The sequence below is a fragment of the Hemicordylus capensis genome, chromosome 2, assembly GCF_027244095.1.
Source record: "Hemicordylus capensis ecotype Gifberg chromosome 2, rHemCap1.1.pri, whole genome shotgun sequence".
In the NCBI taxonomy this organism is placed as follows: Eukaryota; Metazoa; Chordata; class Lepidosauria; order Squamata; family Cordylidae; genus Hemicordylus; species Hemicordylus capensis.
In genome coordinates, this window is record NC_069658.1 from 332,319,023 (window position 1) to 332,331,789 (window position 12,767).

Here is a 12,767-nt window from a genome sequence, read left to right on the forward strand (position 1 = left end):
AAAAGAAAGAAAACTTTTTCTGAATGAAAATGATAGTTTGCAACAGACCATTCTCTGTTCTGAACACCTGCTGGCATGCCAATTATTCTTTTATATGGCAGGTATGACAAGGTAGATTAGTGAACAGAAAGTCTCATTGGCTGCTCTTCTTGTACAGCATTTCAAAACCAAGTGCTTGGTTTTGAAGGGGGTACATAGGAACATAGAAAACTGCCATATACTGAGTCAGGCCATTGGTCCATCCAGCTCAGTATTGTCTACACAGACTGGCAGCGGCTTCTCCAGGGTTGCAGGCAGGAATCTCTCTCAGCCCTATCTTGGAGAAGCCAGAGAGGGAACTTGGGACCTAGATGCTCTTCCCAGAGTGGCTTCATCCCCTGAGGGGAATATCTTACAGTGCTCACATGTGGTCTTCCATCAAAATGCAACCAGGGTGGACCCTACTTAGTTAAGGGGACAAGTCATGCTTGCTACCACAAGACCAGCTCTCCTCTCACAGTAGTTCCACTGTTGCTAGTTTAGTTGTTATTTGGGGTATTGTACAAGAGAATTTGGGTACAATTTGGGTCTTGCTCAAGAGAACTGTACAGGAGAGATAGCTTCTATGCATTAAAGAATTTTATGGGGTGCAAATGTGCATCTGAATTATATTCTGTGGATCTGTTTACTCCAGATACACATGTGCAAGGGGCTGTCTTTTCCTCCATAAGCTCACGTGTAAAGGCAATTATTATTATTATTATTATTACATTTATATCCCACTCTTCCTCCAAGGAGCCCAGAGTGGTGTACTACATACTTGAGTTCCTCTTTCACAACAACCCTGTGAAGTAGGCTGAGAGAGAAGTGACTGGCCCAGAGTCACCCAGCTAGTTTCATGGCTGAATGGGTATTAGAACTCGGGTCTCCCTGGTCCTAGTCCAGCACTCTAACCACTACACCACGCTGGCTAAGTCTTGACATAAGTCAAGCAACATTAATGTGAAATCGAGAGTGTGTGTGTGTGTGTGTGTGTGTGTGTAGACAGTCATAGCTATTTATGTAATTGTGGCAACTGGGGAAATGCAGCAGCCTCGTCACAGAAAAGTCTGCTGTTATCTCCATGTAGTGACCCCACCTCCCCCACTCCAGTTCATGATGGCATTTCTCCTTGTGGTGGTCATGTGCACAATCACATGGTTGTGGCGTGGGGCGGGGTGTGTGTGACTTCTTACATGTGTTACACTGACTTTGGCTATTTATCTGCTGTCACAATTTCAACCAGTCAGTCCTGCATTCAGCTCAGAATCTTTAGCTAATGCAGCATTTGTGTTTTTCAAGGATATTTAGGCTTGATTGAAAAACGTTTTGAGTCAGCGAAACCAAACCACCATATCCACATATACTTGGTTGCAGTCAGGGGCGTAGCAAGGTTGGAGTGGGCCCAGAGACAAGATTTTAAAATGCCCCCCCCCAAAGTCCAGGGCCTCCGCACACCCCAGGCCCCCAAGGATTTAAGTCTGATATTCCAAAATAAGTATGCTGCCTGCAAATACATTTCACTGAATACACACACACACACGTCACAATATATAGTGATATACATTGAGTACTATACATTTGTATTACTTTTAATGCCTAGAACACACTAGAAAGAGGAATTATTAAAATGGGCCCCTTGCTGCAGATTAGCAAAGGAGACTTTCAACCATGCAGGGTGAGCCTATGTTTGTTTTCCCAGAATTCTGAACAAATTCAGTCAAGTTTGATTGCAGGAGGTTTTTCACAGGAGGCTTTTAAAGCCCTTTAAGACACATCTCCTCTGGAATGGAGGTGCTGCATTCACATGTTGGCCAGATTGACCCTGAAGTCCCTGCAAGTTATTGGGGAGCAGTTCACACACAAGAAAAATAAAATAAAAGCACCACACATGCTTCACAGTTCTCACTCAGACCTTCTGGGTTGCAAAACAACTTGAACATAAGTGCATTTATAACTGAATGAATGAATAAATAAAATTAATAAAATACTGTTCCAGAAGTTTTTGCAATTTTCTGCCATGAAACAAGCCACTTATAGGACTTTTTAGATAGTTTTTTTAAAGTCAGCAAATTTTCCAAGCTGTTTCAAAATAAATATTCAGAGACTTCTCAGTCCCTCCTCCCCCACCCCCATATCTAAGCCCTATGGCAAGCAGATCCCTATATATGGGGGGGCGGGCGGGAAAGGTAACCACAAAAAGGAGTTCACACTCTACCTGGCAAATGCTGGTCTGGGTTAAGCAGGGCAGCAAGGGGTCTTCTGCTGCAGAGAACACTCTGGCTGCCTCCTCCTTCCTGGCTTGCTTGGGCCCTACTGGAGTTCAGGCTTCACTGTGGCCTACACGGAGGCCTCTGTGGAAGCCCCGCCCACCCGCCGATCAGCTGAGAGGCGGGAGAAAAGGAGCTCTTGGCAGCTTGCCTGCTGCTTCGATTGCGGGCCAGCAGAACAAGCAGGAGAGACAGCGAAGAGGGCAAGTGGCTGAGGGGCCTTGGGGCTGGGCAGGGGGCAATGGGGAGTCACATGAGGTGCCTCTGGGGTGCCCCTCCAGGCAGTGGGGCCCCCAGACAACTGTCTCCCCTTGCCCTATCATTGTTACGCGCCTGGTTGCAGTGTCCATGGTTAGAAAGACACCCTTAACTTTGAGCCTTAAGAACATAAGAACACAAGAACAGCCCTGCTGGATCAGGTCCAGTGCCTATCTAGACCAGCATCCTGTTTCACACAGCGGCCCACCAGATGCCTCTGGAGGGCCAACAGGCAAGAGGTGAGTGAGGGCATGTCCTCTCTCCTAATGTTGCTCCCCTGCAACTGGTATTTAGAGGCATCTTGCCTCTGAGGCTGGAGGTGGCCTATAGCCACCTAGTAGATAGACCTAGAAGCCATTGTTAGACCTCTCCTCCGTGAATTTGTCTGCGCCACAGAGTACTCCAAATGTGACTGCACAATAGATTTGTTAAAGGGCATGATCATATTAGCATTTTTTATTTTCAATCCCCTTCCTAATGATCCCTAGCTTGGATTTTGCCTTTTTTTCACAGCCACCACACACTGAGTCAACATTTTCAACAAACTGTGCTCTTTTGGCCCATCACCACTAGCTCAGGCTATCAGCCCCATCAGGGTATATTTGCCTTGCTTAATTTGCCTTGTTTCAGCATGCAGGCAATAGATCAGATGCTTACATCTCTTTATTTTTATCGTTTATATATTAATTTGAAATGGGCCCAGATAATTGGCACCATCCAAGAGTGTCTGGAATTGCACAGCAACTACCCACTCAAGTCCCTTGCCTAGGAAGGATATATTTGTGACTGACCAATCGCTGGAGCAGTCCAGTACAAAATTAATAACATTCAAAAGAAACAAATTCCAGACAAAAAGGTGGCTTCCATGTCACTTGCGAATGCACCCTGGCTTCTTGACTAATAAGTTGTCTGTGTGAATGCAGGCCTTGTTCTTTTTGTTGGGGTGAAAGTCTCCAGAGCACAATGCCATTGTTGTGCTATTTCAGCTTCCGACATTGTTAGCAACATTATTCGCTGGGTGCTAGAAGAGGATTGTCTCTCTAGTATTCTCTCTGACCTGTTGGCTGTTATGCATCAGAACTGGCCTCTCTCTTAACATAGTGTTTGCCATGTCTCATAAAGCTATAACCGTGCTGATGAAGCTAAGTCATGTAGCTGAGTCAGTGTGAGAATCGCAATGGGCTCTCAAGATCAGATCATTCTAGACAGAGATCTGTCAGCTCAGTTAAGCTGCACTTTCCACAATCAATCATGTGGCGGAAGGGTTTTTAAACAGTGGATGCTACTTGTTGGTTGGTGCTCAGTACAAGCCTGGCTGCATCTTGGAGTTCACAGTATGGCTATTGAAGCTATCTGCTGTCTTAGAGCTTCTCATGATTAACAAATATAATCCTGTACCCAAAAGGCCCAAACTTTGCAACCACCCTCCTTTACTGAAAGGAGTTGTGCAACTTTTGCAAATGGGGATAAATACCTACATTTGCTCACAGCCTGCTTGCATATATCTAATTTTGTTTTATGCTTTGGATTTTAATGGTTGCTTTAGATTTTTAAAAATGTATTTAATTAAACATTTACTTGCAGGCTCTTTGAAGGCTGTTGTATACATTTAATTGATAAAAACATTCAGTAAATTGGTCAAAATGATGATAGTGACAAATGAACAAGTGATGCATAGGGGCATATTAGCTCCCCATTTCCATTGGGTAGGCATGGAAAGGAAGATGTAAGGAAAACAAAGGCACATCTGAGCAGATATAGGCACACATACTGGCTTCATTTCAGTTGGTGATGAGGAGACCAAGGGGTTAGGCCTTAGACTTTAATTTAAAAAGTGGGCTTTGAGGGATTTGACAAAAGAGAGAAAGATTTCACTGCAGAGCTATTCTAGGAGAGAATTTCAGGGATATGGTCAGCAAGGGAAAATAGATAGAATCTAAGAAGAACAAGGAACTCTGGGATAGCTGATTGTGGTAGAGTTGGAGGAGTGAAAGTAATGTTCAGGGACAGTATGGGGCATAAAAAGCAGAAAGATAAAGTAGTCCATAGCCATGGAAAACTTTAAAAGGTAAGGACAATGAGTTTGCGCTGGATACAGAAAGAGTCGGGAAGTTAGTGTAGAGATTTGAGGAGGGGTGTCATATGGGCTTGTTTTTGTTTGCTTATCAAATGTATTTTTATGCTGTTGTTTAGGAAAACACTTTCAGAGCAGCTATCAAAATGAAGAACCCATTTCATTTATCAATAAACACACACAAATGTATAGAACAGCAGCAGATATAAAAGCAGAAAGCCAGATTTAAACCATATACAACACAGCAAGGCTGTTCACACACACAGCAAAGACTGGGCTTAGGCAGCCAAGCCCGATCTTTGCTGTGTGTGTGCGAATGACTGGGAGTTGTGCAGTCCTGGTGGCAGAGCAGCAGCAGGGTTAAGGGTGCAAGCGCATTCTTACCCCTGGCTAACTGAGGGTGTGTTGGGGCTCTGCGCAGCTGCCAGCAACTACAAATAAGTAGCCTCCTGACCTCCCCATAATGCACCGCACACTCACACAGAGCATTATGGGAGTTCCAGGGCCTCCTGGCCCCCAAACCTCCATGCTGCTGGGAGCAGCCGGCAGTCATCTGAACAGGCAATCCGCTGCCCAGCAACGACAGGGAGATTGCGGGGGAGGTAAGCATTTTGAGGTTTTCTCCCCTCACCCTCAGCATCTTTTAAAGCCTGGGCAAATAAAAATATCATCACCTGGCTCTGAAAAAGCATTGGCCAACATCCTGGCTAAATTTCTCTCAAGTGAATTATGGCTAACTTGTTCCGTTAATTTCAGTGGGTTTTCTGTTGAGTAACTGAGTCAGGATGTCAGCCATCAGATTTGTGCCTGGTGAACCTTTCATGGGAGAGCATTCCAAAATTGGGGCATTACAACTGAAAAGGCCCTATCATGGGCTGTCACCTGTCTAACCTCTGTAGGCGGTGGGTAGGAACCTAAAGAAGGAAATCTGAGGAAGATATCTGCAATTTGTGTGGAAGAACTTGGTTGAGCCATACATTAACCCAACCCCAAGCCATATAAGGCTTTAATGGAGACTAGCACCATGAACTGGCATCCAGAAACAGACTGGGAGCCAAGGCAACTGTTTTATGTCTAGTGAGAGGCCAGTCACAGGCCAGTCACCTAGAAGCCCTTTTTTGTAGCAACAGTTGTTTCTGCTAAACTGTCCTCAAGAACACTCCCATACAATGCATTACAGCGATCCAATTGGGATGTTACCGGAGCATAAATAACTGCGGATGGGCTCTTTCTGTCCAGGACAGGCTGTAGGTGGTGGAAGGCACTTCATGCTGAAAAGGCCATTTGAAACTCCAGAGAAAGGGATAGAACTAATAGTACACCGAGCCCAGAATACAAACCTGATCCTTCAGGGAGTTTGCAATGCTATCCGGAACAGGCCAAACACTACAACCCAAGGCAGAAGAACCAGCGACTAACCATCTCTGTTTTATCAGGACTGAGGTTCAGTTTATTGGCACTCATCCTGTCCACTACAGATTCTAGACAAGAGATGTAAAACTTCCAGAAATTCTGAAGTCACGGAAAAAACCAATTCCTTCCCTTTTCTTCTCTGAACCCCGCCCCCAAAAATTTTGTGAAAAATTGAAATACATGTAATACTTTTTTTTCCTAGCACCTTTTACAGGTAAAAAATCACATTGAAGCTCTTCTCACGATCAGGGAGAAGAGCTTCTGGTGGGTCTGCAGGGAGAGTAGGCTTAGCCCACTCCCCCGCAGATGATCTTGCCTACAACCCTAGGCAGCTGGATTGGCTGCCCACATGACTTCCATGCTCCATCACGGAGCTGGTTGGGGCGGCGGGGATCAGGGGCTGCGTGCCCCCCAGAAGTTCCAGGATGCCCTGTGTGAGCTTGCGAGGCATTCTGGAGAGATCCCCAAGTCCCCCTGGCTGTAGCCTCCTGTTTGGGGGTCTACTCATGTGTCGCCACGTGCTGCGCCGGCACATGAGCAAAAAAAATGAGGCTAACGGAGTGCTTGCTCCATTAACCTCATTTAAGGGGAGAGGGAATTAGGTGGGCCACCTGGCTTGCCTGCGAGCCAGGTGGTTTCCCCGATCAGTAAAAAGGGGGCTAGGCTCCATTAGCCCGCTTTCTACTGACAGTGGAAATAGCTTCATTGTTTCTTTAGGAGCATTTATTATGTATAACCTGCTCTGCTCATAACGTTAATAATGTTTAGTATATTACATTTTGAAGTACATTTTGAAGTGATAAGAGAGCTGGTTTTAAGAACATAAGAACAGCGCTGCTGGATCAGGCCCAAGGCCCATCTAGTCCAGCATCCTGTTTCACACAGTGGCCCACCAGATCCCGCTGGAAGCCTACAGGCAGCAGTTGAGCTTGTTGAGGGCATGCCCTCCCTCCTGCTATTACTCTCCTGCAACTGGTACTCCAAGGCATCTTGCCTTGGAGGCTGGGGGTGGCCTATAGTCCTCCAACTAGTAGCCGTTGATAGACCTCTCCTCCATGAAGTTATCCAAACCCCTCTTGAAGTCATCCAGCTTGTTGGCTATCACCACATCTTGTGGCAGAGAATTCCACAAGTTGATTATGTGTTGTGTGAAAAAGTACTTCCGTTTGTTGGTCCTAGATTTTCTGGCAATCAATTTCATGGGATGACCCCTGGTTCTAGAGTTATGTGAGAGGGAGAAGAATATCTCTCTATCCACTTTCACCACTCCATGCATGATTTTATAGACCTCTATCATGTCTCGTCTTTTTTCTAAACTAAATAGCCCCAGGTGTTGTAGCCTAGCCTCATAAGAAAGGTGCTCTAGGCCCTCTTCTGCACCTTTTCCAGTTCTACACTGTCTTTCTTTAGATGTGGTGACAAGAATTGTATGCAGTACTCCAGGTGTGGCCGCACCATAGTTTTGTATAAGAGCATGATAATATTACCAGTTTTGTTTTGAATCCCCTTCCTAATGATCCCTAGCATGGAATTGGCCTTTTCCACAGCTGCCGCACATTGAGTCGACACTTTCAACGAGCTGTCCACCACGACCCCAAGATCCCTCTCCTGGTCAGTCACCAACAGCTTAGATCCCATCCGCGTATACTTGAAGTTTGGGGTTTTCATCCGGTCCCAGTACACCAGTCCCAGTACAAATCCCTGGGAAGAGCATCTGCATGATTGCATGCAGAAGGTTCCAAGTTCCCTCCCTGGCATCTCCAAGATACTACTCTTGCCTGCAACCTTGGGGAAGCTGCTGCCAGTTTGTGTACACAATACCTTTTCTTAAATATTATATTCATAATTTCAAAATAAAATTTCATAATAAATTTCCCCCAATTTTTCAGAACCACCCCACAAAGCCAAGGTGGAGAGGAGGAAGAAAAAACTAATTTTTCCACACACACCCTAGCCTTCACAGCTCTATCCCAGGCACAGTTTAGTGCATCCACAGCATCACCTGAATTCAGTGAAAAGGAGAAAAAGAGATGGCTATCATCAGCATACTGATGACATTGAACTCCCAAACTCTCAATGACCTTAGTTAGAAGCTTCATGAAGATGCTAAATAGCATGGGGGATAGAATAGACACCCTGCTCTATTTGGGTCATTGGCTGAGCAGGTATCCTAGCTAGACCGGAGAATATGATCAGTGGCAAGAGTATAAACAAGGGATCAGTACCGCAGCTGATACTAGCACCAAAATAGGCTTCGATGTTGCTCCAGCAAGGGTCTGGGGCTTAATTGATGGTTGTCTTGGCCACAGCTTAATCTGAATGGTTGGCTGTATCTTTTCTTTGAAAAAAATAGTCTGTGTCTTGCAGGGACTTTGCCCAATTTTGCAAGTATTGGCTTCAGCAGCACTGAGGGGACTATGGCTGTGTTGTCCTCAGAGTTGGAGGAAGAAGGTAGAATGATATCCTCCTCCACCGCCTCCTCCTCCTCCTATTTATATACCACTCTTCAACAAAATTCTCAAAGTGGTTTACATTAAAAAATAAAAAATACAAAAATAAGATCCGTCTTATTATAAGATGCTCATGTGGTGGAGAGGATGTTAGGTCTAGCTTCTGATGTTCAGAGGTTCCATTGGAGTGGGAATATGCAGAGTCTGTGCTTACATAATCCCCCCCCCCCCACTCTGCCTCCTCCTTGTCTTCAGATCAAGCCTTTAATCTTGTCTCCAGATCATGGAAATTTCAGGCCCAGGGACAATAGAGACAATAGAGTACAGTGGCATACCATCACATAACTGTCATGGGCCAGAACAATAATCCTTCAGCACAACCTTCTGGAAATGACTGTCCAGGTAAGAACTACCAAAGCACAGCACCTTCAGTCCCCATCCAGACAGCCACTCTAGAAGGATACCATGATTGATTATACTGAAGGCTGCTGAGATTCAGGAGAGTTATCAGGATCACACTGTCCTCTTAGTATAAGCCATCCATCAAGGTGACCAGTGCTCAGCCCTAAGGTTGTCATGGTGGCCATGAAGTCCCCCTGATAAGGTAGCTACAGTATGGATTCTGGGATCCTCAAGGCAGTCATCCTAGGAATCTTTAACACTGAGACCACTTCTGTCAGTTCAGTTAGGGAGATACTTGGTAGTGGGGTGGTAAGTACACCAGCAGAATTCCCAATCTATTCTTATTGCCCAACACTAGGTTCAAATAATACTCCAAACTGATGCCAGTCTTTATAGGAAGTTTAGCAACTGAGATGCTGACCACTGTGACCCCACATTAGACCAATGTGACCTCCACTTCCAGCCATCAAGCGCATGTTATGCTGTACTGAGAACACAACTGAGAGATCAACCAGCTAATCCACCCAGGTCTTGTTAATACAGTCTCTAAGCAATAAGAGAGAGATGAATTATTTTAGCAGGGGAGTTATGTATAGAAGTGAGAGTACTGAAGGGTGATATGAGAAGGCCAAAGAGAAGAGAGCTTCAGTAGTCATGGTGGGGAACAGCTAGAGCACAAACCAAAGTTAGAGATGGTGATGGGACATCCAAGTCAAAATATCAGACAGGCTGTTGGAAATGTCAAGTGTGTGGATGGAGGGCAAAATTATAAATAGAAGAGTTTGCACTATCCTCCTTCTCTGTCACACACTGAAATGTAGAGAATCAAAATTAGGAGGCCATGCTAGGAACACTTGGCCTGTTGAAAATTGCAATGATGGTGCAGTCAGCTCAGATGCCTGCATTTTAAAAAAAAGTCAATTTGTGCTAAAGCAGCAAAGACCTGAATACAAGGATGTTAATCAAGGGCATAAGTAGGGGGAATGGCCAAAGTTCACCCCTCTCCCTGGAGGCCCTTTGGAGTGAGGGAGATAATGAAGAAAATAGGGGGGGTTGTGGAGCTGGGGGGCCCTCAGGAGCTCAGGGGCCCGGGTTCTTTGAACCCATCTGCTCAATTGTAGCTACACCCTGATGTTAATGTTTAATCCAAGATGGCTCTGCCCTAGACTTGTATTAGAATTGGCAGGAATTTTGCTTATACATTTCCCTGGTGTAGATGTGGTATTAGAAACAAGAATAAATTTGATCAACACTGATTTCTTTAAAGCCACAGATTTTGTTTATTAAAGCTTTCAATGTGCAAATGAAATGTCACTGCTTTCTGGTCATGTTACTGATTCACCTGCCAGAAATGGGAACAATTACTCTGATAAATGCCCTGAGAGAGCCCAGGTTGATTTCACTGCAGGTTGTTCTGTTACTGTTCCTGTTGCTTCAGCTGAATGCAGCTGAATGAATTGAGGAATGTTATCTAATAATGCAATATGCATTATGGGTTCTGTATACCAATAAATAACCTTGATGGTTTCAAGGACTGTATGCTTGTGGACTGTTTTCTATCCTTTTCTAGAAGCAGAAGAAGATGATTGTGGTATGGGTAGTGATGGGAGGGAAAGTCATTTCCAGATGATGCCAAAAGGAGAGAGAGTGTCCTTTCTACCTGTCTCCATGTGTCACACATTCCTACTCATCACTGCAGTATTTGATCTTTTGCTCCTCCATCTGCTGCCCCCACAGGCCTTGATCCTAAAATGTTGGCAAGACTATTGGATGCTTCTCCTCTGCAGCGATCCGTTGCTAAGAATGGCAATGTACCTTTTGTTAGCTCTAACCATTTACTCATCGACCCTGCTGTGAAAATAAAACATTCCAACAAATATTTTTATTTTGAATTACCACGTGCATGTTGTGAATAAGCTGACAAATGTTCTAAATAAATAAATATGGAACCCAAAGTGAATGTAATTTCTGCAAACTATTCCCCCCGGCTGTGCAGAAATGGGAGACTGGCTATTCTAGCACAGCAAGATAGGGCAGCTGTGCTTGCTTTTAGCTGATTCAGTTATAATTATTATTTAGCAATTTATTCATGGCTGAATAGGTTGTGCCTGGCTTGGTGGGAGAAGGATGTGCCTGGCTTGGTGGGAGAAGATCCAGCATTTTTCTCCATTAAAGATTAAAGCCTTTGTCTCAGAGGTAGCTCACATGAGGGAAAGAAAATTCTGAGTCATCCTTGCTGAGCTGTCTGGGTGGGCATCTTATAAAACCTTTCTATATTTCCGGTAGATTTAAAATGCTGCCACCAAGCACCCTAAAACTTGCAGAGAAAAGGACCAGTGGATTGCTTTAATCCAAGGTCCCTCTGTAACTAAGTATTGGGCAAATACAAAACAAAGAAAAAACCCTTCCACGTGTACGCCTACACTGGATGAAAAAAACTGATAGCTGCTGAGCTCCTGAGGATGTGTTTGCACCAGAGAAATCTCCCTCCTTCTACTGAGTTAAAAATCCACTCTGAGACGCTTGCAAAAAGTAGAAAAAAACAAAGAAAATGTTTATTCGAAAGGCTACAAAAATAGGTTGTCTCAAGTTTCAGTAATAGGTTGCACTTAAGAACGCTTAAATGGTTACAGAGAGGGGATTCTCACGATCGGGCAAAAGCAGGCTAAGGAAGCCTAGCCCACTTTTGCCCGATCGTCTGCTGCCATGGGAGCTGTGCAGCTCCTGGCAGCAAGCCCTCCTAATTCCCCCCGCCCTTTACGAGATTAGCAGAGTGAGCACTCCGCTAACCCTGTCTTTTCAATCGTGTGTTGCCGCAGTGTGGCTCCGTGCCGTGGCAACACACGAGGAGACCCCCATCAGAAGGCTGAAACAAGCCTCCCCACCCTGGGGGTCTCTCCAGGATGTTCCATGCGCTCCCTCAGGGCATCCTGGAATTTCTGGGGGCCACATGGTCCCCAATCCATGGAGCCGCCAGTCGTGTGGGTGGCTGATCCGGCTGCCTAGGGCTGCTTTCCTGGTTGTCTGCGGGGAGAGCGGGCTAAGCCTGCTCTCCCCACAAACCCCTTCCCGGAGAGTCTCACTGATTGTGAGACTCGTCTCAGAGTCTTTTTCAGTTACTACAGACTGGTTTCGTCTGAAGCTCTCAGCTGTTAGATACAGTTAAAAATATTTAGTAAGTTACAAAAATAGGTTGTCTTTATGCACGCTTAAATGTTTACAGAGGCTTTTGCAATGCCCTAGGTGTGTTGAGCATAGGTTAGTGTTTCTTATTTCAATTACGTTGCAGGTAAACAATAATAGAACAGTATCACGAATATGCAAAAGCATACACATACAAAGTAATATAAGTTCCTAACACACAGTCTGACTAAACAAACTGCTCCCTGTGCTGAATCCCCTTTCCCTTGAACTGATCCAATTCCCAATGGGAATCAAGCTTCCTGTAATCCTTTCTTCTATGGATCTACAGAGTTTTTCCATGGGAGAAACCTCCATGCTGGCTTCGACCATGAGGGAGCAAAACTCCATTGCCCCTCACTAAGCCTTTCTGCATGCGCTTCTCTCCAGCAAAGACCACCCTTCTTGTTCCCAGAATTCCCTACAACTGCTCTCTAGGTCCCACACACCTGGTATACTGATTGGCTGCCATTGAGTTCACCAGTATGTCAGTCAAGACAAGAGTTCACTCCCTGTTAACTCTTTAGGGGGAGGGGAGGCTGATCACTACAGCTGAACTCCACATTTGCTCTCCACCTTTCTGTTATTTGAAGTACCTTTCTTTCCTCCACTTCATTCATCTCCTTCATCACTCCTATTCACATTTTCCTATTCACAGTCCTATATATCCTCAAGCCAACACAATGCTACTGTTGGTAAATA

The 12,767-nt window shown here is 45.0% G+C and overlaps 1 long non-coding RNA gene across 1 annotated transcript; it reads left to right on the plus strand.

The window, feature by feature from the left end:
* Window positions 1–5,150: 5,150 nt before the first annotated feature.
* On the plus strand, window positions 5,151–10,726 carry LOC128348272 (uncharacterized). Its single transcript, XR_008318043.1, has 3 exons — window positions 5,151–5,222; window positions 8,764–8,885; window positions 10,456–10,726. It is a non-coding gene; the product is annotated as an uncharacterized LOC128348272 (long non-coding RNA).
* Window positions 10,727–12,767: the final 2,041 nt, after the last annotated feature.